We start from the raw sequence: 20,078 nt of genomic DNA on the forward strand, positions 1-20,078 counted from the left end.
GATAATCAGATGTCTTTTGTGCTAATGTAGATCACCATATTTGTATTTGAATTAATGATTTTCTACCGATACGATTTGAAATGGACAATGGAACTAATCAACAATATTTCTTGGGGGTGCATTTCCACTGATGCCAACCACAAGGACAAATCTTAAACCCAACATTTTTCAGTGCCTGTAGGATTTTCTCATTATTGTCTTCCGCAAGAGCATAAAATGGGATTTCTTTCTGAGAAAGATACTTTTCAAGATGATAACCAATTTGCGACATGTTGCCTTGGTTTCTGTATTTGGGGAGAGTATAACCCATTCTCAATTCACAGGACTGTCCCATCACAAGCCAAGAGACAAGCTGTCCCTCTGGACCCAGCACACCAAATCCTAGAAAATCCTGGAGGCAGCGTTCAATATATTTCAAGCTCCTCTCATTTTTCCCAAAGGCCCAGTGTTCATTTACAAGACCTGCATGTGAAGCACCTAAGAACATGTTTGAAAAGTTTCCTTCCCTGTGAAGAAAAAAAATTTACCTTTATTCAGCCAATATTATCAAACACTGGAATTGCAAAAAAATATATATATATATTATATATATATTTTTATTATATATATAATCACCATTCCTTTCCTTAAGGATCCTACAGCCTAGAGGAGGCAATAGCTGCATAACAACTACCTTTTCTATTCCTGCTTCAAAATGTTTCCAAATAATTGTTGGGGGAATACTGTGTTTTATGGTATATTTAATAGCAGACAGATAGCATGATGTATTATAGGACATCTCATAATGTCCCATTAAGTACCCTAAGGAAGAAAATGAACACCTGTCTTTAAAAGAGTGAGGATATAGACCAGAGAAGCCCTCCACATGGCTGAATTTACTTGAAAGATGCATGTATGAAACCATGTGCATTTTGAGTTCTACTCCACAAAATATCTAAATATACAAGATAGTAATTCATTGAACAGATATTCCAATCAAACATATTTTACAGGAAGATGAGAACAATGCTGATCTTACATCTTCATGTGTCCCAAAGCCCATTGTCACATACCCAGAAATGCAGTTTAAGAAGCTGCAATATAGGAAAAAGAATACTACATTTTTGGTGCTAACCATTGGGATTCAAATCCTGATTATTTTCTTTTGGAAAAGTTATGTGAGACTCAGTTTTCTTGTTTGTAAAATTATAGTAATATCCTCTGTAAATATGGAAATAGTGAAAGAGAGAAGATCTCCAGGAATTTTTGCCCCTCTCCAAGGAGGAAGAGCTTTGAGAAGTTTGTCAGTTTCAGAGTCACTTCATGTTTGCCAGTGGGTGGGCAACAGAACGCTAAGTTTTCTATGGGTGATGCTTTGTTTTTGCTCACTTCCATGTCTAACCTGATCCTGGGCTTGCTTCCTGAAAGATCTCAAGTACACTTTCCTGCACCCCCCTCCTGTGGATAGCCAAACCTAGAATGGCAAGACATAAAGATATCCATGTGTAGGCTTAGAGGAATCACCCTAGGGCAGGTACTTCATGCCAGACTTCCAGAGTTATACTACTAAATATAATTTAATCCCCATTTATCATTTTTCCCTGTGTATATGTTCCCCTTAAGAATCTCATGGGAACAATGGTGGGGCAAAGCAGAATTTGAAGAATGTTAACTTTTCTGGCTAAATCAAACGTATCTGTGAATGTGTGTTTAAATTCTATTTATTTTTTTCAATTAGTAATAAAATTATAAAGCATAAATGGATTACTAGAGGAAAGCAAATCTCTCTTCTTTCTCTGATCTCCTATTACCCAATTACTTTCTCTAGAAGCAACCACTAATACCAATATATTTTGTACAAGTTTCCCATAAATCTATGCAATTTTAGATATGTACATACATTTGTTTATTTTCACAAATGGTAGCATGCTATATACATTGTTCCATCCACCTTATGTTTTTTTACGTAACAAACTATTTTGGAAATATTTTCTAATCTGTCATGTAGAGCTGCTTCATTCTTTTTAATGGCTTCATAGTATTCTAATGTTTTAATGTACCATAATAATTGTTTCCATTTCCCCATTACTGGATGTTTAGGTTGTTTCATAAGCTATGATATCACACATTAAATTTATGAAAATCTTACCATCCAGTTTAGAAATATCATTCATTTATTATGCATATTCTTTGACTCAACAGTTTTAATTCTGGTAATTCATCTTTCAGAAATATTTATACAACTGTTCAATAATCTATTTATGATGATATTCATTTCAGAAGATGCCATAAATTATGTGTACTTGTTGCAAAAATAAATACATAACTCATATACAGTACTAAAAGCATACATATAGTGTCAAAATTATTTACACCTAGCAAGGGAACCCAAGTGGACAGATTTGATTTTTCACTTTGTATCTTATGTACTTTCTATAAGCATGTAGCATTTTGTAAGACATAAATAGTTTCAGTAAACATTTTTCCATGTCACCATGATGTCCATTACCCTCTCAGAAGGACCCTTGTGAGCCCTAAGTGAAATAATATGCATAAATACCTGGTCTAATGAAGAATCTGTCCATGCTCAGCACACAGTTGCTAACATAACTCCCTTTCTTTACCCATGCAATTGTGTACCCCATCATAATTTAGTCTCAAGTCCTACATTTCCAAGTACAGCCTTTGTGGCAACTCAATAATTCTGTCAAGGAATTTGGGAAGCAAAAGGTAAAATCTCACTTGTTATCATCACCCACTTTAAATAACTCCATCTTGTCATTACTTGAAGTCTCGTGTTTCTTTGGTAATTCTGGTATAAACAGCATAGTTTTCATGTAATCTACCTGCACTGATTTTGAAGTTGCAACCTTCCTTATTGCTTCATCCAAGCCCTCCTGGCAACCTGGAGAGAGGAGAAAGACAAGTACTGCTTTATACCTTCCATATCAGCTAGGAATAAGCCAGGATCTTTTTCTTTTAACTCAGACTAGTTAGATTGGATTGGAAAGTTTGCTCCCAGTTGATAAACTCGGAGCATGACCTCCTCTAAGTTGTCAGGAGCTTTGGTGAAGATGTGGTAGGTGTTGGTGTAATGACCCCAGTCATTTTTTATCTCCTGATACAATAAATATCATACATAGCCCTACAATTACAAAATGCTCTTGCGTAGGCCTAGAGTACTAGAGATTCACTTGTTTGAAACATTCTGTTTTTCTAAGATAGGTGTAGAAAATGGCCTTGCAGTCGCTCCAAGAATAACTCACTATTTATACACTGAAGATAGTTTCTTTCTTCTAGGGCACTAAAATGAGCTGCCCTTGAGAGGGTGAGTAAATAGCTCCATTGTCTAGAATGGGAAGTGTAGCCAAAATGGTGTATATTAAGGATTTAAAAGAGAAGGTGCCTAAGTTACGGAAAAATGATAAGGAACAGGTTGGCAAGGCTCTGAGTTTTTGGCAAGGTTGACACCTGAGCTAATCCTAACCCAGGACTCTGGGGCTGGCTCAGTGATTGGCTCTTGGAGTGCATGTGAATAGATAAACTTTTGGAAAGAACTATCATTCCAGAACCAGAGTAGTACCTAGAATAGACAGCTCAGTCTGCCTCTACATGCCTGCCTACCCTCTGCTGATGATACTTCCACTTGAGAGTCCTTGCAGGTGAAAACACTTCTTAATCACTTTCAGCCATAGAAGTCTAGGTTGGGATGTATTCCTATGATCAGAATCTTGATGGAATAGATTGACTGGATGGAATCCTAATTTTATTTACACATCCAGGGTTATTGATCACTGGATCTAAGTTCAAGCCTTATCTCACTGCCCTACCCTCTCTCCCAAACAGCCCTTCCAAAACCTGCATACATCAACAGTGTCAACATTCTTCTCACCACCCCTCAGTTTCAGTTCCCTCATTGCCACACAGAGAATGTCTGCAGAGTGACTGCCCCGGTATTCAATAACTATTGCTCCTACCTGGTTCTGAGGCCAAGTAATGGCGATCTGGTAATCTGTCCAGGCATCTACCATCACCTCCATTTTGAATGGGTTTTTATTTTTTATATTGAAAATGGTGCCATATGCCTATAATGCAACAGAACAAAACAGGAGAGGATGAAGTTTTTCTCCAATATAAAGTCTTATATGAGGCATAGGAAATAAGGACAAGAAGTCTAGGAGGAATTAGGATGGGTCCAGTGCTTCCAAGGTGGCTCATTGGGCTACTCATTGAGAGTTATGCTGTAAGAGGGACCAATAAGAATCCACAAAAACCCATGTTAACACCTGAATTGTTAGGAACTGGCTTCCCTGATATTCATTCATTTGTTAAAAATTCATGCCATTTTCTCATTTTTTTCTTTATTTCATAACATACTACTTATTTGGCATCTATTGTGTATCAGGTCTCTCTTAAGCATGAACAACTCAAAGGTGAGTATGATATGGCCACAACCCTAAAGTTAAGTTTAGAAGGATAGAGAGTACATAGTTCAACCATTGTAGGACACGTGGTCTGAGAGATATATGTATATGGTAGTATAGTATCCCAAGGAGGAAAAGCACTACCTGTCTAGGAAATGATAAGGAGACTTACATAAGAAGTAATGTCTGAACTGTGTCTTGATAAACATGTAATGTCTTTTTTTGGCAAAATAGAGAATGAGAGCAAGTTATTACAAGTAGGAGAAAAAGCATGAGTGAAATGATTAAGAGTATGGTAGATGATATCATGTCTGCTGAAGTGTGAGGGGCTCAATATTTGTAGCATGTGGTATATAGGACACAAGAATGTTGAGAGGCAAAACAGAAAAGGATGGAGTATTTCATGATAAACTCTGTAACCCAATGAAGCCTTGGAGATGGACTCTGCAAATTGCTATGGCAAATTTTAAAACCAGGGAGTGATATGATCCTATATGTGTCATATAGATGACTCTCATCAGAAAGTTGTAACTAGGCTGTTAAGATTGGATATAAGGAAATATTGCAATTACCTGAAAGAGATGACAAAGTACACCAAAGATAGCAGAAGGATAAAATCAAAAGATGTTTAAGAGGTCACAAAGAGGAAGCAAAGTAGGTGATTGACTGGATATAGATACTAAGGTTATCATTGCACAGATTCTGACTTTAGACTTGCATTCCTGTCTCCCCAGTAAGGTACTGAACCCTGAATCTTTCCTCTTCTCAACTCAACCCTCTCTCCTTTGATCTCCTCCTACTCCCTTACCTTTGTGTATTCAGCGATGCTCTTTTCCAAGTATTTATACAGAATCTGCAGCTTCTGAGAGTCATGAAGCACAAACATCTTATGTAATGCTTCAGCTTCCTTCCCTCAAGAAGATGATCTAAGGAAATAAGCACAAAAACAAAAATACCTAGAGAGATATGATGGGTGTCCAGAAAGAAGAGGAAGGAGAAGTCACCAGGGACATCATACACTGTTAGCAGTGACGGCTTTAGAAATTATCTAGTCCAAATTTTTCAGTTTACAAATGAGAAACTAAAGCCCAGAGATGCAACTAGACCTCAGAGCTCTTTAGTAATCTCCATACAATTCCACTTAAAAAAGTACATTAACATATCTGGCAAAATAGATCTCCCGTGCTCATTTGATTTGAATGAGCAAAAGAATATGCAGAGTGAATGCCTTCAGCTGTCCAGACACAAATAAAAAATAATGCATCTCTTCAAGGATTGTCCCTCTGGACAGCCCCACAACCCCAAGCATTGAAATACTTGCTCTAATGTTGCCATACCATGGGTACTATTTTCAGCTATCAAGAAAGAATGTAATCATCTGGGAAAAACCCTTGCAGACTATATTGTGCGTAGACATTTTTCTCCTAAGGAACAAAACCATAGGAAGAAAAAAATTGTTGATTAGTAGTGATACCACCAAGTAGCAATTGGCAAGATCTAGGAATTGGAATTATATGTTAGCAACCTTAAAAATAGAGCAAACCCTTCTATTCAGTATTTCCACATCTAGAAACTCATCCCAAGGAAATAATAATAGATATGTTTAAGGATGTAAATGTAAGAAAATGTATTGTAATATGATACTGTATATTAGATATAATACAAAATTCATTATGAAGAAATGATCAAGTTAGTGATGGTATATCCAAATAATAGATTACGAGACAGCTATCTAAATGATGTCTTTCAAGAGTGTTTAATGACGTAAGAAAACGTCTGTGTTACAAAGTCAGGAAAACATATGACGTAATCCCAAATTAATAATATAAAGATGTAGGCCGGGTACAGTGGCTTAGCCTGTAATCTCAGCACTTTGGGAGGCCAAGGAGGGCAGATCATGAAGTCAGGAGTTTGAGACAAGCCTGGCCAACATAGTGAAACCCCATCTCTACTAAAAATACAAAAAACTACCCAGGTGTGGTGGTGAGTGGCAGTAGTCCCGGCTACTCAGGAGGCTGAGGCAGGAGAATCGTTTGAACCCAGAAAGAGGAGGTTGCAGTCATCTGATATTGCACCATGCACTCCAGCCTGGGCAACAGTGTGAGACTTCGTCTCAAAGAAATAAAAATTAAATAAATAAATAAATAAATAATAAATATAGTGATGCATAGGTGAATGGTTATCTGTGTATATATACATTTGCCTATACCCACCTGAAAGTCTTTCTGAAATACAGTATTATATAAATAAGATATAAATATGAACTTTTGAACTTTCTTCTAGCCATATACACATGGCTGACAATATATATAAATATATAATATATATTTACATTATATACACCTGACCTCTCATATGATACTTGTAGGCAATATATAAGAATGGCCATATTTTCTAAGAACTAACAAATAGAAAAATTTCTACACCATTCTGATGGCTTGCAAGGAAGCCATTAATATTTTTTGCAATCCTAGAAATCTCAGTACATGTGATATCTATGTATGCACGTATATATGTAAGTATGTAGGGAAAAGAGAGATCAGACTGTTACTGTGTCTATGTAGAAAAGGAAGACATGAGAAACTGCATTTTGACTTGTATCCTGAACAATTGCTATGCCTTAAGATGCTGTTAATCTGTAACTTTACCCCCAACCTTGAGCTCACAGAAACGTGTGTTGTATAGAATCAAGATTTAATGGATCTAGGGCCGTGCAAGATGTGCCTTGTTAGCAATATGTTTGCAGGCAGTATGCTGGTAAAAGTCATCACCATTCTCCATTCTTGAGTAACCAGGGGCACAATGCACTGCAGAAAGCCACAGGGACCTCTGCCCAGGAAAGCCAGGTATTGTCCAAGGTTTCTCCCCTTGTGATAGCCTGAGATATGGCCTTGTGGAATAGGAAAGGCCTGACCATTCCCCAGCCCAACGCCCGTGAAGGGTCTGTGCTGAGGAGGATTAGTAAAAGAGGAAGGCCTCTTGCAGTTGAGATAAGAGGAAAGCCTCTGTTTCCTGCCTGGCCCTGGGAACTGAATGTCTCAGTATAAAACTCGATTGTATATTTGTTCTATTCTGAGATAGGAGAAAAACTACTCTGTGTCGGGAGGCGAGACACGCTGGCAGCAATGCTGCTCTGTTACTCTTTACTCCACTGAGATATTTGGGTGGAGAGAAGCATAAATGTGGCCTATGTGCACATCCAGGCATAGTACCTTCCCTTGAACTTATTTGTGACACAGATTCCTTTGCTCACATGTTTTCTTGCTGAACTTCTCCCCACTATCACCCTGCTCTGCCACATTCCCCTTGCAGAGATAGTGAAAATAGTAATCAATAAATACTGAGGGAACTCAGAAACCGGTGCCGGTGTGGGTCCTCTGTATGGTGAGCACCAGTCCCCTGGGGCCACTTTTCTTTCTCTATACTTTGTCTCTGTGTCTAATGTCTTTCCTCTGTCATCCCACCTGAGGAGAAATACCCACAGGTGTGGAGGGGCTGGCCCCCTTCATCTGGCACCCAATGTGGGCCTTTCTCTAAGGTGCAGGTATGCTAAGAACATGAGCATTGAGGACAGTCAACGAGAGATTTCTGAGTACGTCCATGGTCAGCCTTGTGGTAAGCTTGTGTGCTCAGAGGAATCCAGGGTAACAATGGGACAAACTGAAAGTAAATATGCCTCTTATCTCAGCTTCATTAAAATTATTTTAAGAAGAGGAGGAGTTAGAGCTTCTACAGAAAATCTAATTATGCTATTTCAAACAATAGAACAATTCTGCCCATGGTTTCCAGAACAGGAAACTTTAGATCTGAAAGATTGGGAAAAAATTGGCAAAGAATTGAAACAAGTAAATAGGGAAGGTAAAATCATCCCACTTACAGTATGGAATGGTTGGACCATTATTAAAGCAACTTTAGAACCGTTTCAAACAGAAAAAGATAGTGTTTCAGTTTCTCATGCCCCTGAAAGCTGTGTAATAGACTGTGAAGAAGAGGCAGGGACAGAATCCCTGAAAGGAACGGAAAGTTCACATTGTAAATATGTAGCAGAGTCTTTAATGGCTCGGTCAACACAAAATGTTGGCTACAATCAATTACAGGAGGTGATATATCCTGAAAGATTAAAATTAGAAGAAAAAGGTCCAGAACCATTGGGGCCATTGGGGCTAAAACCATGATGGCCACCTCCTCCTCAGCTGAGTGAGTGCTGGGGGAAGGAGCCTGAAACTAGGCTCACTGTGACTCAGCTTGTGGCACCCATTATTGCCCAACCTGCAGTTCACTATGGTGAAGGAGCAATTCAGACTCACCCTGCAGCATCCTGTCTGGGTCAAACAGTGGCTGCTCCCTAAGGAATACTTGGGGGCACTTCATAAAATAGTTTAAAAACTGTTGTAAAAAGGACATGTTTCACCAATGTTCTCTCCTTAGATTCTCCAGTGTTTGTAATTCAGAAAAATTCCAGCAGATGGGGCATGCTGACCAACTTAAGAGCTGTTAATGCAGTAATTCAACCCTTGGGGGCTCTCCAAACCGGGTTGCCCTCTCTGGCCATAATCCCCAAAGATTGGCCTTTAATTATAATTGATCCGAAGGATTGCTTTTTTATCACTCCTCTGGCAAAACAAGATTTTGAAAAATTTGCTTTTACTATACCAGCCATAAATAATAAACAACCAGCCACCAGGTTTCAGTGGAAAGTGTTGCCTCAGGGAATGTTTAATAGTCCAACTATTTGTCAGACTTTTGTAGCTCAAGCTCTTCAACCAGTTAGAGACAAGTTTTCAGACTGTTATATCATTCATTATGTCGATGATATTTTGTGTGCTGCAAAAACGAGAGACAAATTAATTGACTGTTACACATTTCTGCAAACAGAGGTTTAAAACACAGGACTGACAATAGCATCTGATAAGATTGAGACCTCTACTCCTTTTCATTATTTCAGAATGCAGGTAGAGGAATGGAAAATTAAACCACAAAAAATAGAAATAAAAAAAGACACATTAAAAACATTAAATGACTTTCAAAAATTGCTAGGAGATATTAATTGGATTTGGCCAACTCCAGGCATCCCTACTTATGCCATGTCAAATTTGTTCTCTGTCTTGAGAGGGGATCCAGAATAGGATAGTAAAAGAACATTAACTCCAGAGACAACTAAAGAAATTGAATTAGTTGAAGAAAAAATTCAGTCAGCACAAGTAAATAGAATACATCCCTTTGCCCCACTCCAACTTTTGATTTTTGCTACTGTGCATTCTCCAACAGGCATTATCGTTCAAAATACAGATCTTGTGGAGTGGTCCTTCCTTCCTCACAGTACGATTAATAATTTTACATTGTACTAGGATCAAATAGCTACATTAATTGGTCAGGCAAGATTACAAATAGTAAAATTGTGTGGAAGCGACCCAGAAAAAATCATTGTTCCTTTAATCAAGAAACAGGTTAGAAAAGCCTTTATCAATTCTGCTTCATGGCAGATTGGTCTTGCTAATTTTGTAGAAATTATTGACAATCATTACCCAAAAACAAAAATCTTCCAGTTTTTAAAATTGACTACTTGGATTTTACCTAAAATTACCAGACATAAACCTTTAGAGAATGCTCTGACGGTGTTTACTGATGGCTCCAGCAATGGAAAAGCAGCTTACATCAGGCCAAAAGAATGAGTCATTGAAACTTAATATCACTCAGATCAAAGAGCAGAGTTGGTTGCTGTCATTTCAGTGTTACAAGATTTTAATCAGCCTGTTAACATCGTATCAGGTTCTGCATATGTAGTGCAGGCTACAAAGGATGTTGAGACAGCCCTAATCAAATATAGTATGGATGATCAGTTAAACCGGCTGTTTAATTTGTTACAACAAACTGTAAGAAAAAGGAATTTCCTGTTTTATATTACTCATATTTGAGCACATACTAATTTATCAGGGCCTTTAACTGAAGCAAATGAACAAGCTGACTTGCTAGTATCATCTGCATTCATAGAAGCACAAGAACTTCATGCCTTGACTCATGTAAATGCAACAGGATTAAAAAATAAAATTGATATCACATAAAAACAGGCAAAAAGTATTGTACAACATTGCACCCAGTGTCAAGTCCTACACCTGCCCACTCAGGAGGCAGGAGTTAATCCCAGAGGTCTATGTCCTAATGCATTATGGCAAATGGATGTCACACATGTACTGGCACTTGGAAAATTGTCATTTGCCCATGTGACAGTTGATACTTATTCACATTTTGTATGGGCAACCTGCCAGACAGGAAAAAGTACTTCCCATGTTAAAAGACATTTATTATCTTGTTTTGCTGTCATGGGAGTTCCAGAAAAAATTAATGGGCCAGGATACTGTAGTAAAACATTTCAAAAATTCTTAAATCAGTGAAAAATTACACATACAACAGGAATCCCTTATAATTCCCAAGGATAGGCCCTAATTGAAAGAACTAATAGAACACTCAAAACTCAATTGGTGAAACAAAAAAAAGAAAAAGACAGTAAGAGTATAACACTCCCCAGATGCAACTTAATCTAGCACTCTATACTTTAATTTTTTAAACATTTAGAGAAATCAGACAACTACTTCTACAGAACAACATTTTACTGATAAGAAGGACAGTCCACAAAAAGGAAAACTGATTTGGTGAAAAAATAATAAAAATAAAACATGAAAAATAGGAAAGGTGATAACATGGGGGAGAGGTATTGCTTGTATTTCCCCAGGAAAAAACCAGCTTCTAGTTTAGATACCTACAACTTACAGAAGAAGTTGCCATCCACCAAGGAAGTGGAGCCGCCAACCTGGGCCCAGTTAAAAAAGCTGACACAGTAAACTGAAAAAGCCTGAAGAAAACAAGGGTAACGTGAACTCCAGAGAATATACTGCTTGCAGCTTTGATGACTGTATCAACGGTGGTAAGTCTCCCCATGTCTGCAGAAGCAGCTGCAACTAATTATACTTACTGGGCCTATGTGCCTTTCCCGCCCTTAATTTGGGCAGTCACATGAATAGATAATCCTACTAAAGTATATGTTAATAATAGTGCATGGGTACCAGGCCCCACAGATGATCGTTGCCCTGTCCAACCTAAAAAAAGAAGGAACGATGATAAATATTTCCAATGGGTATCATTATCCTCCTATTTGCCTAAGGAAGGCACCGAGATGCTTAATGCCTACAACCCAAAATTGTTTGGTAGAAGTACCTACTGTCAGTGCCACCAGTGGATTTACTTATCACATGGTAAATGGAATGTCACTCAGGCCACAAATAAAAAAGTTACAGGATTCTTCTTATCAAAGATCATTAAAATTTAGGCCTAAGGGGAAGAATTACCCCAAAAAAATTCCCAAAGAATCAAAAGACCCAAAAGTCTTACTTTGGAAAGAATATGTGGCTGATACTGTGGTGATATTACAAAACAATGAATATGGAACTGTTATAGACTGGGCCCCTCGAGGCCAATTATACTATAATTGTATGGGCCAGACTCACTCATGTTCACAAGCCCCATCCATCTGGCCCATTAATCTGGCCTATGATAGTAATTTAAAAAGCTGGACCAGATTTATAAAAGGTTAAAATCACCCTATCCATTAAAATGGGGTAAAAAGAGAATTTCCTCACCTCGACCAAAGTTAATTAGTCCTGTTACTAGTCCTGAACATCCAGAATGATGAAAGCTTACTGTGGCCTCACACCACATTAGAATTTGGTCTGCAAATCAAACTATAGGAACAAATAATCGTAAACCATATTATACTATTAACCTAAATTCCAGTATGACAATTCCTTGGCAAAATTGTGTAAAACCCCTTTATATGCTAGTTGTAGGATACATTCTTATTAAACCAGATTCCCAAACTGTAACCTGTAAAAATTGTAGATTGTTTACATGCATTGATTCAACTTTTGATTGGCAGCACCATATTCTGCTGGTGAGGGCAAGACAGGGGGTGTATATCCCTGTGTCCATGGACTGACTTGGAGGCTTCCCCATCTGTCCATATTTTAAGAGAAGTATTAAAAGGAGTTCTAACTAGATCCAAAAGATTCATTTTTACTTTGATTGCAGTGATTATGGGTCTTATTGCAGTCACAACTACTGCTGCAGCTGCTGGAGTTTCTTTACACTCCTCTGTTCAAACTGCAGAATATGTAAATAATTGGCAAAAGAATTCCTCAAAATTGTGAAATTCTCAGACCCAAATAGATAAAAAATTGGCAAACCAAATTAATGATCTTAGACAAACCGTCATTTGGATGTAAGATAGGCTCATGAGCTTGGAATATCTTTTTCAGTTACAGTGTGACTGAAATACATCAGATTTTTGCATTACACCCCAAGCCTATAATGAGTCTGAGCATCACTGAGACATAGTTAGATGTCATCTACAAGGAAGAGAAGATAATCTTACTTTAAATATTTCAAAATTTAAAAAACAAATGTTTAAGGCATCAAAAGCCCATTTAAATTTGGTGCCAAAAACTGAGGCAATCGTAAAAGCTGCTGATGGCCTCACGAATCTTAACCCCGACACTTAGGTTAAAACCATCAGAAGTTGAACTATTGTAAATTTCATATTAATCCTTGTACGTCTGTTCTGTCTCTTGTTAGTCTACAGACGTATCCAACAGCTCCAAAGAGACAGCGACCAGCGAGAACAGGCCATAATGACGATGGCGGTTTTGTCAAAAAGTAAAAGAGGATATGTAGGGAAAAGAAAGAGATATCAGACTGTTACTGTATCTACGTAGAAAAGGAAGACATAAGAAACTCCATTTTGACCTGTACCCTGAACAATTGTTTTGCCTTGAGATGCTGTTAATCTGTAACTTTAGCCCCAACTTTGAGCTCACAGAAACATGTGCTGTATGGCATCAAGGTTTAAGGGATCTAGGGCTGTACAAAATCTGCCTTGTTAACAATATGTTTACAGGCAATATGCTGAGTAAAAGTCATCACCATTCTCCATTCTCTAGTAAGTGCACTGTGGAAAGCCGCAGGGACCTTGGCCCAGGAAAGCCAGGTATTGTCCAAGGTTCTCCCCATGTGATAGCCTGAGATACGGCCTCGTGGAATGGGAAAGACTGGACCATCCCCCAGCCCGACACCCATGAAGGGTCTGTGCTGAAGAAGGATTCGTAGAGGAAGGCCCCTTGCAGTTGAGATAAGAGGAAGGCCTCTGTCTGCTGCCTGCCCCTGGGAACTGAATGTCTCAGTATAAGACCCGATTGTACATTTGTTCAATTCTGAGATAGGAGAAAAACTGCCCTGTGTCGGGGGGCGAGACATGCTGGCAGCAATGCTGCTCTGTTACTCTTTACTCCACTGAGATGTTTGGGTGGAGAGAACCATACGTGTGGCCCACATGCACATCCAGGCATAGTACCTTCCCTTGAACTTATTTGTGACACAGATTCCTTTGCTCATATGTTTCCTTGCTGACCTTCTCCCCACTATCACCCTGTTCTCCTGCCACATTCCCCTTGCTGAGATAGTGAAAATAGTAACCAATAAATACTGAGGGAATTCAGAGACTGGTGCCGGTGCGCGTCCTCTGTATGCTAAGCGCTGGTCCCCTGGGCCCACTTTTCTTTCTCTATACTTTGTCTCTGTGTCTTATTTCTTTTCTCAGTCTCTCATCCTGCCTGACGAGAAATACCCACACATGTGGAGGGGCTGGCCCCCTTCATAAGTATATAGCCAAAATCAATACAAAAGGAAGCAAAGTTGTTAACAACATGGGCTTTGGAATCAAACAAACCAAAACTCCACCCCTGGCTCCTCTTCTGGCTATCTGGGTCACCTTAGATAAGTCAAATTACTTGAGCCTCTCTGCCTCAGTTGCATTATCTATAAAATGGGGATAGTAATATCTACTTTCTAGGTTGTCATGAGGATTTCCTTGCCAGAAAAGGTGTGTGAAGTGTTTAGCATGGTGGTAATTTGTGTATATACAAGGTTCTGAAGGAAATTTTGAAAACCTTTAAATCCAGTGAAGGTGACCATTCCACTGGACAGAAACATAAATGAAGAAAACTGCAGCTTCAAAGATGGACTATATGTAACTTGCTTGAATAAATCTATTGGCACAAAATAGACATTTTGAGGCAAACCACAGATCTAAAACAAGCTAATGTGTTTCTGTCACTGTCTAAGATGATAGGCGCACTAACCAAATGGCACAGAATTCTGCCTATTCTGCAAGCTTTGGTAGCATATTTCTCCAGAGGAGAGTAATCTCCTTGGTAAGTGATATTATGTCTTACTCTGTATTGTGACTCAAGCATCAAGCTCAGCACTTAGCATAGTGGAAAAATTAATAAGCTTTTGTTCAGTGAATGAACAAATAGAGTCAGTGAAGGATAGAAATGGGGTTTTTACAACGCTTTTCCTCAAAAACTGAGCATTAAGTCTCTTTGCTCCTGGCATAGCCAAGTTTCTGAGAAAAATGTGGCTGCTAATAGAAACTTTCAAAGCAGAAGAAAATGCCTAATGGTAGGTTCTTTGCAATGAATATTAGATATGTAACCTGTAGGGGGTGCACAAAAATGTGGATTAAAAAAAAAAGGTTGTAAATGGCCCGTTGCCTCTACCAATAGCACATGCTCTCCCACCCGCTTCCTTTTCACTGTCAGCTTCCCTCCATGGCTGGACCCTGGTTCAGCTTTCACCAATGAGAGACACATAGTTTCAATTCACTCCAAGGTGCCAAGGCAGTAGAATGTTTATGGGTCAACATGATCCAATAGTCTAATATAATATAACATATTCTTCAATATATTATAATGGAGAATTGTGAGAGAGTGACTGTTAGATCAAGTGTTGTTTAACAAAATCAGAGAGGAAGAGGAGCCAGTAGAAGAGATAGGAAACATGGCAAAAAAAATGTGAAAAATAAGAGAAGGACCTTGGAAGTCAAAATAGGAGAAACCTTCAAGGAAAGAGTGACCAAAGCAGTCAAAGGTTGATGAGAAGCTAAAAGAGATGAGTACTAAAGATGGCAGTGCATTTTGAAGTTAAGAGTTGATTACCTACTTGGTTAAGAGATGTGGACGGGGGAAGAAATCAGGTTATGGGGATAGGAGACTAAATGAAATGTGAGGAAGTGAAGGTAACTTTTTCAAAGAGCTTGACCAGAAAAGGAAGAAGAACACTAGAGTATCAAGGGGAAGAAGAGAGGTACAAGAGATCAAAGAAAGGCATTTCTATTATTAGATGAGAGTTAAGCATACCTATACTAACTACAAGAGGTAAGATGTAAGTTATCGATAGGCCAACGTGTCTAACAGGACATAGAAAGGTGACAGAAATTCAATGACCTAATGTACACAATGCCAACCACTATTTCAGCTTCTTTATGTTGACTAATTCATGTAATCGTCAACCATAATTCTAAGCATACTTGTTAAATTAAGTTTTGGACAGAAAGAATACTTCTTCCAGTGAGAAGTCAAAAAAATTTAGGATGGATGCAGATGCAGGTGTATATACGTAGGTATACAGCATGTCATCAAATAATGTCATTTTGTTCAATATCTTTTCATTATAATGGTGAAGAGAAAAAATCAATTCCTGGCTGGACTACTGTCTATGTGCAGTTTGCCTGTCCTCCTGATGTCTGTGTGGACTTTCTCTGGATAATCCCATTTCCTCTCACATCTCAAAAATGTGTACATTAGTATATTGACATGTCTAAATTTTCACAGGATGAGTGTGTGTGTGAGAGAGAGAGTGTATGTGTGTGTGTGCACATGCACATGTGTCCCTAGGATGGAAGGGTTTCCAGTCTAGGGTGGGTTCCTGCCTTGTGCTCTGAGTTACCAGGATAGGCTTCTGTCACTTGCTCCCCTGAACTGGAATAAGGCAATTGAAAAATGAATGAATGAAACATTCATAATAAAACAAAAATTCATAAAGTCTATGATAATGATACAAATGCATGACAATGAACAATGCTGTGCAAAAGGACTCAGCGAGCCCATCATATTTGTGATTCATTTTTAAATTCATAGATACAAGAGGTGCTTCTTACACCTTTTGCTTTGCAAACATTCATTTCTCAATTTAACCCGCAACCACTGTGATCACCATCACACACCAACACACCAAAAATTAGGTAAATAATTATCTTACTTGTTTGTATCAATATTTCTTAAATGTATATACAGCTTACATTTATTGCATTGTTTTATATTAGATGTGTTTCAGTTCTTTACAAGTTTGGTGATGTTTTTGTCACCAGAAATATGCTGTAGGAACTTAACTCTTCTTTATATTAATTAGCTTATGGTAAAAGTAATTTTGATATATGTGGTTTCATTTGATATTGCAGTTTCCAAGAACTTATTGACAATGTTAAGTAAGGCCTAATTGTATATAGGAGTACATAGGGTTAAAAAAAAAAAAAGACTAGGGAGTTGGCAAGTTATTTTTGAATGTCTATTTCCTGGAAGAGGTAAAATTTCTTCCTATTCCCAAAATCACTTTTTAGAAGTGAGTGGGTGAGGGAGTTTGCCAAGAAAGTGTCAAGAAAAAGAAGTAGGATGTTAGGGGAAATGGTTAGGGTATAAATGGCTTTTGATGTTAATGGGTGAAAGAGTGGACTAGAATTAGCAAGGACTGGCAAGCATGCTTAGGATCGTGTAAAGATGGACACCATGATTTGGAAGTGTTACTCAACAGTTTATTAAGCTCAGCACCCTGAAAGTAAAGCACAGAAGACAAATTAAAACAAACCAAGATTGGTTTTTTCAGGACTGGATTAACAAAAAAGATAAGGGACAAAGCATTTGAGAACATAGAAATGAGGGATTGAAACTCACATCTAGGACAGAGAAGAAAAAAGTAAAGTAGGTTGGAGACCAATAAAGTGAGAAAATATAGAAAAAGCAAGGGACGAAAGTACTTGATGAAGTCAAAGAATAGCAATGTGAATAGACAGGGAAAAATGTACTTACAAATAGGAGATTGGAGTCAAATATTAGACTATTAGAGGTTGAGATTTCAGAGGTATTCAGAAGTAGATCAGTTTGGGATGTAGGGCTGTTGGCTTCAACTCCAAGTCAACAGAGTAGGAGCCAAGAAGGGAATGGGAGTTTCAGGTACAACAGACATGGATAGGATGTAGCAGAAGTTTGCTGGAGAGAAAAATTAGGATGTCAGATGCCAAATATTTCAATGAATGGAGAGAAATTTGGCAGAGGGCAACAGAAAAGCATTGTTTTATTCCAGCCACATGACACAGAAGGAAGAAGGAAGATTTTTCTATGCAAATAAACAAGTAATACTCTAGAAGCAGGATTGGAGGCAAGGAGAATACTGATTTTTTTTTTCTATTTGCTAACAATATTACCCTGGAGATCTAGAGGTTGTCAGAGAAATGTTTAAGCATATTGATAATTTATAATTCAAGGAAAGCATTTGGATATTTTACAAATTCAAAAGCCTACACACTGGCTTTTTCTGAAGTATTTTCCAGCTTCAGGTACCTAAAAGGTTTTGAAGAATTTGTTCTCAATGTTGAGACCCTAGTGAGTGCTCATTCCAAGGGTTTGCAGGGGAAAAGAAATAAATTAACAAATACAAATGATTTAGAGCAAGAATCCTAATTAATTGACATGCCAAGAAAAAAAGGCTGTTCTAAACAATTCTGCTTACCCGAAGTTTCTTTGCAGAGCTGTAGGCACACTGCCTGCTGCACTTGCTCAGAATGGCAATGGAAAGGTTTCTGTAGCTAACACTCTGTGGACTCAGACACACTAAAATTCAATTGACTCATGCTGTCACTGTTAAGCATAAAGCTTAAGGAAGTTATGGGTTCCTGTAGATTAAACCAGATGTTCTGTCCGTAGACAGGAAGTCAGAGGCTTTGTGGACCACAGGAGGACTGAGACTATGTTCTGTATTGAGCACCTTCTACAATTATAAAAAGTTTTACACAAGGAGCTTTTGATTTATACATAACGTGTTGTAGCTGAAAGACTATTCTAGGACAATATTAAGTCAATTTTCTATAGTTGGCAAAAGTAGCGCAGCTGCAGCCTTATTTAAATGAAGTTAGTAGAGCAAACAATGAGTTGGAAAGTTTCGTTTCAAGGCAAAATAGCGGCCTAATACTTTTAACCATTTGTGGATTGGAAAAAGCCAAGAATGCCTCAAGAAAGTTACTGTGATAATGAGAACTGGGTTTCATACACCTTGTCCTCTGGTTGTCTAAAGTGGAGCAAGAGGGAGGGGTATTGTAAGTATAAGAAGAAAAAGCAAATACTGGAGAAAAGTTTCAGGGGTACTGGAATTAGCTTTGTAGAGGAATAGAGACAAACATTGTTTTCAATGTGTGTTCCTCCCACCATCTACTTCAAGATCAATTGGGCTTCCTTGTTAACAATACAAGAACTTTTCCAGATCAGGTAAATCAGAGGCTCCCAAAGTGCCTGGCAATCTGTATCTTATAAAAAGCTATCTAAAAGAGTCTGATCTACATTACATTTTGAAGACTTTGAGATTAAAAATGGGAAAATATAAGTTATAAAATTTTTATCCTGGGTGCAGTGGCTCACACCGGTAATACCAGCTACTTGGGAGGCTGAGGCAGGAGGATCACTTGAGGGCAGAAATTTGATATGAGCCTGGGCAACCTAATAAAACTCGTCTTTAAAATTTTGGTTTTTAATTAGCCACATATAGTGGCATGTGTCTATAGTACCAACTACTCAGGAGACTGAGATGAAAAGATTGCTTGAGCCCAGAAATTTGAAATCGCAGAGCGCTATTTCACCACTGCACTTCAGCCTGGGCAACAGGGTGAGATACTCTCTCTAATTAAAAAAAAAAAAAAGTCTTTACCCACTTTTTGGAAGTGAAAACAACTTCAAATTGTAATCATTTATGACATGAGAAAAGCAAGAATTATTTTTACACAAATAAGGAAGCTGTTACTGAGAAAAAAATAAATGTCTTCCCCCAGGTCTGGAATATGAGGCCAAATGTTGAATTCTTTTAATGACACCATGATTCCGTATAGAGTGATTCCCTACCATCAGGCAGTTTATATCTTCTTACAAACCTAAATCATCTACTCCAGATGACATATTAAAAATTATCAGTTAGGATTTTATACTGTCTGCGCATGCTTGCTGTGTAAGGCACTGAATTTTATATTTTTAGTTACTCTACTTTTTGAACCAAAAGTGGTTCACATAATCGATCAAAGAATTTTTACATATTTATAATTGTAAATGATTAATTTGTTAAATCTATATCAAACTTTATAGAGTTATACAGTAAACTAATCATCCTTTTAAAAAATGGTCCATTTCAACTACTCAATACATATTTTTTATTCCATAATTGACAGCACACTGTGGATAGTTGAGAGAACACATATTTTTATTCTATACTGAGTATTATTTAAGTAACTTCTTGAGCCATTAAATTTTTTTTTAAATAGTTTATAATGGCGAGGAGAAGCAAAGCAAGATGGCAGAATAGAAGGCTCCAGTAATCATTCCCCCATACCTCACAAGGCCCCAAGTTAACAACTACACAGAAAAAATACCTTCATGAGAACCAAAAATCAAGTGCGCACTCATAGTACCCGGTTTGGACTTAATATCCCTGAAAGAGGCACCGAAGAGACAGAAAAAAACAGTCCTGAATCAC

General features: G+C 37.9%; 2 pseudogenes; one reads left to right on the plus strand and one right to left on the minus strand.

The window, feature by feature from the left end:
* Positions 1 to 75: 75 nt before the first annotated feature.
* LOC129490220 (glycine N-acyltransferase-like protein 2) lies at positions 76 to 18,229 on the minus strand (annotated as a pseudogene).
* Positions 11,308 to 13,367, plus strand: LOC134736593 (endogenous retrovirus group K member 6 Env polyprotein-like; annotated as a pseudogene).
* Positions 18,230 to 20,078: the final 1,849 nt, after the last annotated feature.

The sequence above is a fragment of the Symphalangus syndactylus genome, chromosome 1, assembly GCF_028878055.3.
Source record: "Symphalangus syndactylus isolate Jambi chromosome 1, NHGRI_mSymSyn1-v2.1_pri, whole genome shotgun sequence".
Taxonomy (NCBI): domain Eukaryota; kingdom Metazoa; phylum Chordata; class Mammalia; order Primates; family Hylobatidae; genus Symphalangus; species Symphalangus syndactylus.